The following is a 16,206-nucleotide window of genomic DNA, read 5'->3' on the forward strand; positions in this document are numbered from 1 at the left end:
ATCCATATTTTCGTTTCCGGCAATACCATCATTTCTGGGATATTCATATTTTGCCTTTTGACGATTTCAGCTCCCACTAAAACCGAGATCCGTCGAATCCGAATATCCATAAATATAGTATTTAATTCACTTAAATACTTGATCCGTTCACGTACTATTTGTGTGACCCTATGGGTTCAGTCAAGAGTACGTTGTGGATTAATATTATTAATTCCACTCGAACCGAAGCGGCCTCTAGCTAGGCATTCAGCTCACTTGATCTCACTGGATTATTAACTTGCATAATTAATTAATATTGAACCGCATTTATTAGACTTAGCATTGAATGAATACTTGGACCAAGGGCATTATTTCCTTCACATTATTGTCACAATATAGAGCTATTAGTCCTTTAATGGAGGGGACTACACCAAGTTCACCTATGAACTTCCTTAGCCAAATAGCTTCCTTTGCTGCTTCATGTGCAACAATGTACTCCGCTTCAGTTGTAGAATCCGCAATGGTGCTCTGTTTAGCACTTTTCCAGCTTACTACATCTCCGTTAAGGCAGAAGAGAAACCCGGACTGTGATCTGAAATCATCTTTGTCGGTTTGGAAACTTGCGTCCGTATAGCCTTTAACAATTAATTCATCATCTCCACCATAGACCAAGAAATCATCTTTGTGCCTTTTCAGGTACTTCATAATATTCTTGGCAGCTCCAATGTGCCTCTCTTGGGTCTGACTGGTATCTGCTCGTAGCACTGAGTGCGTACGCAACATCCGGGTGTGTACATATCATAGCATACATCATTGAACCAATCAATGATGCATATGGAATCCCATTCATTCGTCTTCGCTCATCCAGTGTTTTTGGGCACTGAGTCTTGCTTAGAGTCATTCCATGAGACATATGTAGGTAGCCTCGCTTGGAGTCATCCATATTGAACCTTTCAAGCACCTTATTGATATAAGTGCTTTGATAAGTCCAATCATCTTTTTAGATCTATCTCTGTAGATCATGATGCCCAGTATGTACTGTGCTTCTCTTAGATCCTTCATCGAAAAACATTTCCCAAGCCAAATCTTGAGAGAGTTCAACATAGGAATGTCATTTCCGATAAGTAAATGTCATCGACATACAATACTAGGAAAGCAATTTTGCTCCCACTGACTTTCTTGTATACATAAGATTCGTCTGCGTTCTTGACGAAGCCAAAGTCACTGACTGCTTCATCAAAACGTATATTCCAGCACCTTGATGCTTGCTTCAATCCATAAATGGATTTCTTAAGCTAACATACCTTTTTAAAATTCTTTGGATCCTCAAAACCCTCAGGCTGTGTCATAAACACAGTTTTTGTTAAAACGCCGTTTAAGAAAGCGATTTTGACATCCATTTGCCATATTTCGTAATCGTAATATGCAGCGATTGCTAACATTATCTGAATAGACTTTAGCATTGCAACTGGTGAAAAGGTTTCATCATAATCCACACCGTGGACTTGCATGTATCCTTTTGCAACCAATCTAGCTTTGAAAACTTCTAGTTTCCCATCCTTGTCCTTTTTCAGTTTGAAAACCCATTTGCTTCCTATGGCTTGGTAGCCATCTGGCAAATCGACCAAATCCCAAACTTGGTTTTCAGACGTGGAGTCTGATTAAGATTGCATGGCTTCTTGCCACTGCTTGGAGCTAGGGCTCGTCATATCTTGTTTGTAAGTCGTAGGCTCATCGCTTTCTTGCAATAGTATTTCATGGCTCTCATTCGTCAAAATACCTATGTATCTTTCTGGTTGAGACCTATATCTCTGCGATCTACGCGGGGTTACATTTCTAGTTGGTTCTTGATTCTCACCAGATACTTCTAAAGATCTCTGAGTTTCAACCTGAATGTCATCTTGCTCATTCTCTAGAGTTTTTTGTCCGACTCGAATTTCTTCAAGGTTTTCTCCCACTTATCATTTTGGAAATGTGATTTCTTTCCAAAAAGATACCATATCGAGAAACAAACACCTTGTTCTCAGATGTATTATAGAAGTAATACCTCTTTGTTTCCTTTGGGTATCCCACAAGGATACTTTTGTCATATTTCGGTTGAAGTTTGTTTGAAATTAATCGTTTGACGTATACTTCACAGCCCCAAATCTTAAGAAAAGACACTTTTGGAGGCTTTCCAAACCTAACTCATATGGAGTATTTTTGACAGCTTTAGACGGAGCTCTATTTAGTGTGAGTGCAGCTGTATTTAGTGCATGTCCCCAAAATTCTATTGGAAGTTCGGCCTTTCCCATCATTGATCGAACCATGTCTAGCAAGGTCTTGTTCCTCCATTCTGACACACCGTTCCATTGAGGTGTTCCAGGAGGAGTCAATTCTGACAAGATTCCACAATCTTTCAGATGGTCATCAAATTCATAGCTCAGATATTCACCGTCTCTATCAGACCGCAGTGCTTTAATCTTCTTGCCTAATTGATTCTCTACTTCACTCTGAAAATCCTTGAATTTGTCAAAGGACTCAGACTTATGCTTCATTAGGTAGACATAACCATATCTACTGAAGTCATCAGTGAAAGTGATAAAGTAGCTGAAACCACCTCTATAATTTGAACTCATTGGTCCACATACATCTGTATAGATTAAACCCAATCGATCAGTTTCTCTTTCTCCAACTTTATAGAAAGGTTGCTTTGTCATTTTTCCAAGTAAGCATGATTCGCATTTACCAAAATCCTCTAAGTCAAATGGTTCAAGAATTCCTTCCTTTTGAAGTTTTTCTATGCGTTTCATGTTAATATGACCTAATCGACAATGCCACAAATAGGTGAGATCTGAATCATTCTTTTTGGCCTTTTTGGTATTTATTTTATAAACTTGTTTGTCGTGATTTAGCACATAAAGTCCATTGACTAATCTAGCAGATCCATAAAACATCTCTTTAAAATAAAACGAGAAACTATTGTCTTTTATTATAAAGTTAAATCCCTTAGCATCTAAGCAAGAAACAGAAATGATGTTTTTAGTAAGACTTGAAATATGGAAACATTCTTCCAGTTCCAAAACTAGCCCAGAGGGCAACGGTAAATAATACGTTCCTACAGCTAATGCAGCAATCCTTGCTCCATTTCCCACTCGTAGGTCGACTTCACCCTTACTTAACCTTCTACTTCTTCTTAGTCCCTATGAATTGGAACATAAGTGTGAGCCACAACTTATATCTAATACCCAAGAAGTTAAATTATCAAGTACACAGTCTATAACGAAAATACCTGAAGATGTAACGACGGTTCCGTTCTTCTGATCTTCCTTTAATTAGCTTCAAACAATCTCTCTTTAAATGCCCCTTCTTCTTACAGTATAAGCATTCAGACTCAGAAGTGGGTTGGCTCACCTTCTTCTTTTCAGACTTGGTGCCGCCAGTTTGCTTAGTTGGGCTGGCTTTCTTGCCACCCTTCTTAGCATTCCTCTTCTTGCCAGATTTCTTGAACTTTCTCCCACGCACCATAAGCACATCCTGCTTATCACTTTTGAGCGTCTTTTCAGCGATCTTGAGCATATCGTGAAGCTCAATGAGCGTTCTGTCCAGACTATTCATGCTGTAATTTAGTTTGAACTGATCATACCCGCGATGAAGACAGTGGAGGATGGTGTCTACAGCTATTTGTTGAGAGAACTGCTAATCCAGCCGACTCATATTCTCAATTAATGCAATCATCTTGAGAATATGTGGACTTATGGGCTCGCCCTTCTTGAGCTTAATGTCAAGAATTTGCCTATGAGCCTCGAATCTTTCGACTCGAGCCAGATCTTGGAACATGTTCTTCAACTTACTGATGATCGTGAAATCATCTGAGTTGATGAACGTTTTCTGTAGATCTAAACTCATGGTTGCAAGTATTAGACATTTTACATCCTTGTTGGCGTCAATCCAACGATTGAGGGCTGCCTGAGTGACCCCGTCGCCCGCGGCTTCGGGAATCGCCTCTTCCAGGACATACTCCTTTTATTCTTGCATAAGAACTATTTGCAAGTTCCTTTGCCAGTCAAGGAAGTTTTTCCCGTTTAAGTTCTCCTTTTCGAAAATTGATCGGATGTTGAATGAATTGTTGTTTTCTTTAGTTAAAACTACAATTGAAAAGAATAAACAAATAAATAACCATTCATACATGCTCTTAATAAACTTAAATTCTAGCATATATACATGCATAATTTAAAATTTATTAGGCATTTTATTCGAGTTTTTGTGTTCCGGCATGTGTGAATAAAATGAATCCAAGATCCTTAAATCATTGAAGAATTAAGCACATTATGTATTTTAACTCAATTCTAAAATATTTTAGGTAAGCAAATCCTATGCTAATAGTCTAGAAACTACTCTTGGTTGATAGGTACGTCTAAGAACTTATTAGGTAAACCTAACCCATTTGCCACGACATAAAAGAACTCCTTACTTATATCGTTGAGTTTTACCAAAACTAACATGTACTCACAATTATTGTGTACCTTACCCCTTTAGAATCAATAAGTAACACCTCACTATGGCGGAAAACTATTACTAGATTGATGTAAAGGTTATCCAAGTAAGCATTATTTTCGCATGGCACCTTTTAACTCAATATTTAAAGTTTGGAACTTAAGGCTCTTACTATGTTGGTTAGATTTTAAGTGAACTAAAATCCTTAATCATGCAACATAATTAAGCCACAATATCATGCATAATATCAAGGCATATTTAAAGCAATAAATAACTTAAAGCATACATAAAATATAAATGTGATCTAGTATGGCCCGACTTCGTCTTGAAGCTTCAACTTCAAACTCCGTCTTGAAAATGGATTGGAAACTCCGGCTTGAACTTCACCATGGGAGGCGCCATTTTCTTCAAATAGGATAAGCTATAATTGAAACTAATTACAACTATTTGATGGTACGCATACCATATTTAAAATTAAAAACTTTGGTGCATTAGACCAATTTTACATTCAAATTAATGGTACGCAGACCATATTTTCTATCCTATTTGGGCCATACTAGTCACCTTCCATAACCTGCAAAACAGTACATTTACAATATACCGAGAACATATTATGCATCACATAAACATTTGCAACAACTAATTAAGGCTTCCAATAATCTACAAATATTCAATCCTTATTAATTCTAATCGAGTTGTTTTAACCTTAAAGGAATAAATACCTAATCAAGAGTTTAATGATTAAAAACTCCCACTAAAACCAAGAATTTACATGCTTTAATAATTTTTAAACATAAAATTGTATTTCCTAGTCCAACCGAAAACTTACAAATTTAATTAAAATTTAAAGCTCACATAAAATTAATTTTAAATCCCTTTATCATTTTCCAGTTGATTAAATTAATTAATTCCAATTTTACCAAGGTTTTAATATTATTAAAATAATTAATATAACATAAATTATAATAATTAAATTAATCAAAATTAAATACCGAGAAAAATTAAAATTACAAAATTAAATTTAATTAAAATCGTTGTTCAACCAAAAATTAAAAAAAATGAAACAAGTCATTTGGGCCAAGGCAAGGCTCATGGGCGCAAGGCCCATGCCTCGCCAAGGCTGCAGCGTCGCAAGGAGCGGACCACACGCATGGCCGAAGCCATCGCACAGCCCACCCCTCGCCAACGCATGTTGCCCGTGCTCGTTGGGCATGCGCGCATGGCACGAGTGCATCGGTCGATGCCTTGTCGCCATCGCTAGCTGGGCGCAACACAAGGCCAACGTATGCGCATGGCACCAAGGCCATTGATGCTGCCCCGTGTGCGCGTCCTACCCTTCGCCTTGCTCGTTCCCTCTCACATGCACACACCGCACATGCCCATGCCCGCGCGTACATGCTCGTGCTTGCTCGCTGCCTGGTACCGCATGGGCGACGAGCTCCCTTGCTCATCGTCGCATGCCCGCACTATGCAACACCAATTAAGGGTAACACTTAGCTTCCATTGCTTCGTGCGTGCAAGATTGTGAATGAATCATAAAAAAACTAAAACTTTTATATTTAAATTTAACGACAAATTAATAACCAATATTAATTTCACTAAATTTATGCGAAAATCGAAAATTTATTAGTTAAATTAATTTCCGATTACATGATTTCTTAGGGATTAAAATCTAGGTCATAAAATTATAAAAAAAATCAACTTTAACAAATTTTATGGTGGTTTTTAATCATATGATCCTAAAATTAAATTATCAATTAATTATGAAAATCAAAACAAATTCTAAATTATTTGAAATTCAACAAATTAATTATAATTATAATTAAATTAGGTTGTATAATTAACAAAATTAGACCTTAAAATTTTTAACCATTTACAGTAGGTCAATCATAAATTCAAGATTTACATACAAGATTCGTAAATATTTAATTTAACATCATAAAAATTACAAATTTTGCATTCGAAAAACTAAAACCTCCGAAAAGTCATAGTTAGGCTTCAAATTTGGGAATTCTAGGTTCGGCATCAAACCTTTTATTTTTGTCAAAATTTTAAAACGTCTTTTACATGTGAAATTCACTATAAAAACAAAAGATTTCGACCATTATTGACAAAACTGCCGAAAATCCTGCGAACTTATAATGAAATAATCGAACGAATTTGCAATTAATTACAATCACGAAATTAATCACCCCTTTAATTCATTGCAAATTTATAAAATTTAATCCATGTTAACTATAATTGATTATGGAATTAATTAGAGGCTCGTGATACCACTGTAAGGTTATGAATAATACAAACAATATAATTCATGCGGAAAAACCATAAAGCCAGGAATCCAAATTAATTGCCACATAGTCAATTAGCATAATTTAGGTTACATACAATGTGATGCGTGCCTTCCCTAGTTGCTCCTTAATAGAACAAGAACAAGTCTTTAGACCTCCAAATGTCGCCTCTCCGTATAAAGTCCACAGCACGTTCTGATCCGCCTTAGGTTCAACCAACTAGGATATTACTTAAGGTTTTATGCACTTGGGTTAGGCTATATATAAACTATGTTCCCCTTGAACACAATATACGTAAAGAATATGTTTTTGATGTGTATAAATTATGAGGGCTAGCCTCATATTTATAGGGTAGGAAATAAGGAATTTGAGTCTTACTAGGAAAACAATTACCAATCCCATTAGGATTGAAATTCTTAACCAATTAGAATTGTAGCAATAATTAAACTCTTAATTAATCCAATTCTAGTAGGACTACGAAAACTAGTACTCAAAGCCAAAGTTACTTGGCGACTAAGTAATCGGACATTGCTTGAACCCCAAGACGAAGCAACCAACGCAGCCACAAGGGCCACGCTGGCGCACGTGCCTTGCTAGGCCCAAACGCAGTCGATGTTGGTCCAAGGCCCAGTGCGCGCTGCTGCTTGCCTTGGCTTGCTGCTGCTTGCCTTGGCTCGCTGCGGTCCACGGCGCTCCAGGCCCATCGCACACGGCTGGGCGCCGGTGCTTTGCGTCGCGCCTAGTGTTGTGCGCTCGGCCTTTTGCTTGTCGAGCGATGGGCCGGCTCGCTTGCCGTCTTGTCGCTCGTCGAGCTTCCGATTTGTTTTCCGATTTCGGACTCTATTTCAATTCCGTTTCGAACAAATATTTACGTTTCCGTTAATATTTCCGATTCCGGAAATAATTTCCTATTCTTGCAATATTTCCGATTCCGGTAATATTTCCGTTTCCGGCAATATTTCCGATTCCGACAATATTTCTATTTCCGATAATATTTTCCGATACGATCCATGTTTCCGTATCCGGCAACATCTACGACTTGGATAATATTTATATTTCCGTCACGAACCATATTTCCGTTTCCGGCAATATCTTCATTTCTGGAATATTCTTTACTTTGCCTTTTAACGATTTCATCTCCCACTGGAACCGAGATCCGTCATTTCCGAATGATCATAAATGGAGTACTTAATGAATAATATATTCACTTAAATACTTGATCCTTTCACGTGCTATTTGTGTGACCCTACGGGTTCAGTCAAGAGTAAGTTGTGGATGAATATTATTAATTCCACTTGAACTGAAGCGGCCTCTAGCTAGGCATTCAGTTCATTTGATTTCACTGAATTATTAACTTGTTAATTAATACTGAACCGCATTTATTAGACTTAGCATTAAATGCATACTTGGACCAAGGGCATTATTTCCTTCAAATAGAGCATTAAAACATATCATCTCTATCCCTAAAAGATTGCGACACATGAAGTATACTATAAATAGATGTCTCTATTTGTTTGCCTCATACTTTATTTGTTTTGTGGTCCTTGCATGTTTCTCCGCAGACACTGTTATTTAATCTAACTAAAATAAAAATCTATGTACCCATTTGCTTTTGGTTAGAACCAATTCATAATTAGTGTTTTTTTCATTGTATAGGTATGACAATCTCACCTCTCACTCTTGTGAATTGAAATTTCTTCATGATGCAATGTAAAATAATATATGTAATCTTAAGAGCCGTATATAATAGTTATAAGCATAAACATTATACATTAACTTATCGTCCTTAATAACAGACCGGCTAAAGTGAGATTTTGTCTAAAAATGGGAAATCTCTTAGTGACTTCTACGCCAACTTGATAAATGAAATAACTAGAGTATCTATTACTGTTAGGTTATGATACATATGACAATTCATAAATCATGCGGAAAAACCATAAACCCAGGAATACATATTATTTACACATAATCATTTAGCATAGAATAGATGCATACTCTTTGTTGCGTGCCTTCCCTAGCTGCGCCCGAACCGAACAAGAACAAGTCTTTAGGACTCCAAGTGTCGTCCCTCCGTAGATAGTCCACAGCACGTCCGGATCCGCCTTAAGATTGACCAACTAGAATCGCCCTTAAGGTACTATTATTTTCGGCACATTATAGGCAAATGTGTGACTGAATTTTTCTCTCAAAAACTCACTTTGAATACTTTGAAACTTGTGTTATAAATTGTGAGCCCTAGCCTCATATTTATAGCGGTATGGAAAGGGAATCGAAATCCTATTCAGATACAAATTAATTAAACCTAGAATCCTACAAGAACTCTAATTTAATTAATTTTATCAAATAGAATTAGGAATTTAATCATTAACCGAACTCTGCATGTTTTAGGAAACGTGCACGAACACAAACACTTGCACACACACGCACGGCAGCCACGATGGGCCCCATGCGTGCGCGCGAGCAGCAGCCCACTCAGCGCCCGCGCGCGCTGCGCGCTGCGCGCGCTGTGCGTGCTGTGCGCGCTGTGCGCGCTGCGCGCTGCGCGCTGCGCGCGCTGTGCGTGCTGTGCGCGCTGTGCGCGCTGCGCGCTGCGCGCAGCCTGCTGGGCCTGGCCTTGCTGTTTGTGCGGCGCGCTTGGCTTGCTGGGCGATGGCCTGGCTTCGTGCTGGGCCTCGTCCGGCAGGCCTCGTCCGATGCTTATTCGTACGATGCGCTTCCGATTAAATTTTCCGATTCCGGAATTCATTTCCGATACGAACAATATTTAATATTTCCGATTCCGGAATTAATTTCCGTTTCGAACAAATATTTAATATTTCCGTTTCCGGAATTATTTTCCGATTCCGGTAATATTTCCGATTCTGACAATATTTCCGTTTCCGGCAATATTTCCGATTCTGGCAATATTTCCATTTCCGATAATATTTTCCGATACGTACCATGTTTCCGTTTCCGGCAACATCTACGACTTGGATAATATTTATATTTCCGATACGATCCATATTTCCGTTTCCGGCAATATCATCGTTTCCGGAGTATTCATTTCTTGCCTGTGACGATCTTAGCTCCCACTGAAACCAAGATCCGTCGGTTCCGAATATTCATAGATGGAGTATTTAATGCTATTAAATACTTGATCCGTTTACGTACTATTTGTGTGACCCTACGGGTTCAGTCAAGAGTAAGCTGTGGATTAATATCATTAATTCCACTTGAACTAAAGCGGCCTCTAGCTAGGCATTTAGCTCACTTGATCTCACTGAATTATTAACTTGTTAATTAATACTGAACCGCATTTATTAGACTTTAACATAGAATGCATACTTGGACCAAGGGCATTATTTCCTTCAGTCTCCCACTTGTCCTTAGGGACAAGTGTGCATTTCCTAATTCCTTTGTCGCTCGATGCTTGCTCTTGAACATAAGGTAAGAGTTGTCATCCTTATTATGTCCAGAGGTGTTCCTCGGTTTCAGAGTTCAACTGATCAAATAAACAGATAATCATAGCCTATGATTCATCCGAGCACGGCCATGCATTTCACAGTTTCTAGCTCTCCGAGTGGCCTTGTACAACTTTTAAGCATCTCATCCCGATTTATGGGAGGACAATCCCAATCTTGCGATCTTGAGATTAGGCTTCGTTTGATAGGTGATTACCTGAGCGTTGCCTTTATAGCCTCCTTTTACGGTGCGACGGTTGGTCAACGTCAAAGCAACCAGTTCTCAAACAAGTAATCTCAAATCACTCAGGTATTGAGGATTTAGTGTCTAATAATTTAATGAAATTTACTCATGACAGATTTTCATCTCTTACAGTAAAGTTTCATAGGTCTTGTCCGATACTAGTCTTCCCAAAGTAAGTATCTATGCAAATGATTATGACATTGCCATGTCCACATAGTTCAAGAAACAGAACTACTAGTCATCTTGCATTCTAATCGTCTAACGTTTTCTATGCGTCCAATTTTATAGAAAACTCCGATTAGGGACCATTTTCAACCTTTGACATTCAAGTTCACTTGATAGACATTTCTTAGTCACAGGACTGGTCCTGACAGTCTATCTTGAATATATCGTCAAATTGAAGGGACTCATCATTTAATACTAAACCAAGATTAAATGGAATATGAAAATACATTTCATATATGATAAATGTTCAACCCCAATGTTTTATAACCATGGGCCTCAAACCCATCTTCTAAAACAATTCATGGAATTCAAAGCTATGCTTGATTTCCAGTGCTACAACGTGAGTGTTGCTTCTCACTTGTTGCATAGGTTTAGTTATCATGCTTTGCCAATCTTAATATCCTTTTCATCGAATGTTCTTCGAGATATGATGATAAGATCTTTTCGAGTTTGTTTATTATGTGATCTAGTCTTTCTTACTTCGATGGTGGTTTTACTCATTTTGCAATGAAGAACCATCAAGTTAGCAGACGTTTTTCTTGCTTCAAGAGTGGTTCTACGCATTTTTCAATGAAGAACCATCAAGCCAGCAGATAGGTGATCTACCCAAGTTCAGTGAAGAACTTTAAACAACCCTGTTTTATTGCTTCTTAGGCAATAATTACTTTTACTTCAACTGTATAGGTTGCTAGTGATGCTTTGTTTGGAATTACTTATCCAAGCAGTTCACAGATATGTGGAATACTCTCAACTATATCTTAGAACATAGAAATTACTATTTTTAATTTCCCACGCAACAACTCATGGTCTCCAATCCATGTTGCCATTTCAAAACACGATGCTCTATAGCTCGTCCTTATCAATGGTTAACTCCAAAGGGTCTTGTTTGATCCTTTGCCAGTGTTTATGCGTGTAGCATCAATATTTAGCATATCTTTATTTCCTTGAATCAAGAAGTAATCCTATGTACCTTTTCAAGTACCATAAGTTTTTCTTGATCTCAATCTAATTGGTCTTCACTTAGATCAATAGAGATTGGTATATGTTCGTCATGCCTAAAGTCATACGATACGTTTTTGGCGATCCTCATATTATATCATACATGATAAATTCTTTTGCAGAATAATTCCCAATTTGAATTCTATTCATGTAACTTTAGCTCATTCAATTTCAGTAGATACTGAATCCAGCTAAATTCTTTGACATATAATATAGGTGAAGAATCTCATTAGATTCTTTGATGTTAACTTAGTAAATGCTTATACATAGTTCAAACATTCTTTTACTTAGATTTATTCACATGGGTCGAATATCTCCAATGGAGACTTTCGTGTTTGATTCAGTAAATGCCATTACTTAATCCAAAACATTGATATAAGATCTTTGTAAATAGATCTTAATACCCAGTATGCACTAAGTTTCGCCTTGGTCCAACATTGATGAATAATTTCAAACCTAAGTTATTAGCATTTGAATGTTATTTCACAATAGAGAGATATGTGTGTGATACACATAGGACCAATTAAGTTTTATGTACTCCCACTAAACTTCTTATATATCTATAAGAATCATGTACATTTTATGAAACTAAAATACTTATTAGCTTCACTAAAATACATTTCTAATTCCCAATTGCTTGCTTAAATCTGTACTTAGATTTCATAAGCTAGCTTTCTTTTTCAAGCATTTATTTGGATCCACAAATCCTATGACATACCATGTACATAGTTTATTCCAACATTTGACTGAGGAATACGTTTTGTCATCCAATTGCTATATGTACCAATATGCAATCATTGCTTGAATTATAGACTTGAGCATTACGATTATGCATGAGGTTTCAACACAATTCACACCATGAATTTGCTTGTAACCTTTAGCAACTAATCTAGCTTTGTGTGTGAACACAATTCCATGTTTGATGGTTTTTATCCTTAAAACAAACTTGCAACCAATAGGTGTGAACCTATTCTTGCAAATCAACAAAATTTCAATTTTGTCATCAAAACATTGAGTATGTTTTATGGCCTCTAACCATTTAAAACATTTGAGTCTATATATGGCCTCTAACCATTTTAGGGAATCTAGGTTTCGTCATAGCTTTCTTACTAGTCACAAACTCATTAATCTACAGGATAATAGTTTGACTGCAAGTTGTAGGTTTCTTCACTATTTAATAGAAGAATCTCATAGTTTCATTGACCTGATCTCTATGTTTCTTCACTATCTAATAGAAGAATCTCATAGTTTCCGGCAATATAAATATTATCCAAGTCGAAGATGTTGCCACAAACAAATAGAACATCAAACAAATAGAATATCAATAGCCACTTGAAAGTCCTTTGAATATTCTGTTCTCCTTGAAGCACTCGTAAAGTCTTCTAAGAGATATCTATTCTTTAAAGCCACTTCTAACGTCCTTAAAGAATAAGTTCGGATTTTCTGAAGCGCTTCGAAAAGCCTCCGGAATGTCCGTTTATGTTTGTTGTTCGCCTCGAAAACTTTCGGGGTCTATTTTCTCCCACTTGTCATTTTGGAAACGAATCTCCAAAAGGACATTATTTCGAGCAAACAAACATTATGTTCTCAAAAATTCGTGGTAGAAACAATACCCTTGTGTCTCATTTGAATAAATCACAATGAAACATATATCTATGCTTGGGCCTTAGTTTGTTGAATAACAAACACTAAGCTCCCACTGAGTTTAGGAACTCTTTAGATATATTATGAAAAGATATTCTGAAATTACTTTTCAATAGCTTTGACGAATTTGGTTTAGTTTGGTGGTAGTTGAGCATTTTGTTTTAGAAATTATAGGAAAAGTCTTTATGATTCATCATTGATCGAATCAAGTACTAATTGACTTCGATCATTCCAACGTAGATATGCCATATCTTATGGACCTAGATTGTGAACACACAATCATTGATGATCATATTTGGTCTCAAGTAATCATCAACATGATCTAGCCTAGATCTTTATGATTTCTTGCCAAGTGGATTTTATACTTCTGAATCTTTGAACTAGCCAAACAGATTCAACTTATATCACATTTGAGTAAATAAACCTATATTCACTCAAATCCATGTGAAATAATAAAGTCATAAAACCTTTCTTTAGCTTTGAACTCTATCGTCTAGGCGTTCTAACAATAGTTCATATTCTTTGTTACTTTCAACAAGTAAGACTAGCTTGTCTTAAGTTGATCTAGAAATCAACCAACTTTCAAAAGTCCATCAAAATAGAGCTTATGAATGTTAACTTGTTGATATGGTCTAAGCAACAATGCCAAAGATTTAATGGAACTCAAATCAAGGGTTTGATTTGAACCTAGTAAAGTTCTTTAAAGAGTTGTTTGTTTTAATCAAGCATATTGACTCAACCAGTAATTGACCATTTCATTCAAATAAACAAACAAACAAGCATTGTTTTTGTTCTTCTGAATGTGAGTCTTTCTGTGTTTGAAGCAGAAATTTAGGTATGCTGATTATGGAACAAAATAGCCATTAAGTTCCAGCCTTTGAAAGGACTTAAAACAAACTAGATGACCCTACAACTAATGTAGCATTGCCATGCTTCATTTCCCACTTGTAGGTCATTAGTGTATCCTAGCTTCCATTATTTGAGTTATTACCGAAGTAAGAACCTCAAGCGGTATATGATACCAAGGAAGTTTGATTGCTAGGTCACTTCTCTTTAAACATAAATTTATAGGTAGAAACGGAATCGTAAATTCCTTTCATTTGTTCCTCTGTTTTCCTATTTCTTGTACCCTTTCTTATAGTCTTAAGAATTGAATCTTTAGTGTTGACTTTTATACTTTGTTTAGACATGTCCAATGTCACTACAACAAAGTTCTTACCATTTTAATTTATGTTGAACATTATATTTCAACTGGATGATCTTACCAGAAGCTTCTAAAGTTCTCTAAGCATCGATCTATTCGAATGTCTAGGAACTAGACTCATTCGAGAATTAAATGGACAAAGATATTAGGTTGTTAACCATTGGTAAAGCTGAGCATTTAAGCTCAATGCTTTATGATCTCAAAACTACAGTGTATTTTGAATTCACAAGCACCAATTGGTTTGCCATTCGATTTTGATATTCGAAAACAACCATAAAAGTCGATATAAGAAACGTACATTTTAAATTGCTCATTTTCTCTCTTTTCCGTGAATCGTTCTTGGATTCACTACCAATCGAGGAAATTTACTGTTACCTTTCTAAAAGGATTTATTGCAGTGCAAGATATTTAATTATAAACAATAATTAAAACATACATTGAAGCATGCAAAGTCTAAACATTTATCATGAATAATAACTTGAAATTAAAGCAACCATGCAATTCAAACAAGTTATTAGCATTTTATTCGATTTTATTGTTCCGGCAGGTGTGAATAAAATGATTCCAAGACCCTAAAACCATTGAAGAATTAAGCACAGTTTGTCGACTCAATTCTAAAACATTTTAGGTAAGCAAAAGCCTTTTGCTAATAGTCTAGAAACTACTCTTGGTTGATAGGTACGTCTAAGAACTTATTAGGTAAACCTATCGATTTTGCCACGACATAAAAGGACTCCTTACTTATATCGTTGATTTTCACCAAAACTAACATGTACTCACAATTATTTGTGTACCTTGCCCCTTTAGGACCAATAAGTAACACCTCGCTGAGCGAAAACTATTACTAGATTGATGTAAAGGATATCCAAGCAAGTGTATATTTTGGCATGGCACCTTTTAACTCAATTTTTAAGTTTGGAACTTAAGGCTCTTACTATGTTGGTTAGATTTTAAGTGAACTAAAATCCTTAATCATGCAACATAATCAAGCTTTTGATCTCATGCATTTTAAGACATATTTAAAACAATAAATAACTTAAAACATGCATAAGATATTTGTGATCTAGTATGGCCCGACTTCATCTTGAAGCTTTGACTTCAAAGTCCGTCTTGAAAATCTCCGTGGGAGGCACCATTTTCTTCAAATAGGATAAGCTATAACTAATTACAACTATTTGATGGTTCGCAGACCATATTTGAATTGAAAAATAACTTTGGTACTTTAGACCAATTACATTCAAATTAATGGTACGCAGACCATATTTTCTATCCTATTTGGGCCATACTAGTCACTTCATAACCTGCAAAACAGTACATATACAATATATACCATTCACCCATTCATTATCATGAATGGCCCACATAGCTGGTTAGTAAAACACATTATGCATCTCGTAAACATTTGCAGCAATTAATCAAGGGCACCAATAATCTACCAATTATTCAGTCCTTATTAATTCTAATCAAGTTGTTTTAACCTTAAGGATTTGTAGACCTAATCAAGAGTTTATGACTAAAAAGCGCTCCCACTTAAACCAATAAATTCATATGCTTTACCAATTTTAAACATAAAAATGTATTTCTAGTCCAACCGGAAACATACAAATTTAATTAAAATTTAAAGCTCATATCAATTTATAATTGAATCCAAAAATTTAATTTAATTTCAGTCGTATTTAAATTAATTCATGATTTTAATTTTAGTAA

The sequence above is a fragment of the Spinacia oleracea genome, chromosome 1 (genome assembly GCF_020520425.1).
Source record: "Spinacia oleracea cultivar Varoflay chromosome 1, BTI_SOV_V1, whole genome shotgun sequence".
Taxonomy (NCBI): domain Eukaryota; kingdom Viridiplantae; phylum Streptophyta; class Magnoliopsida; order Caryophyllales; family Amaranthaceae; genus Spinacia; species Spinacia oleracea.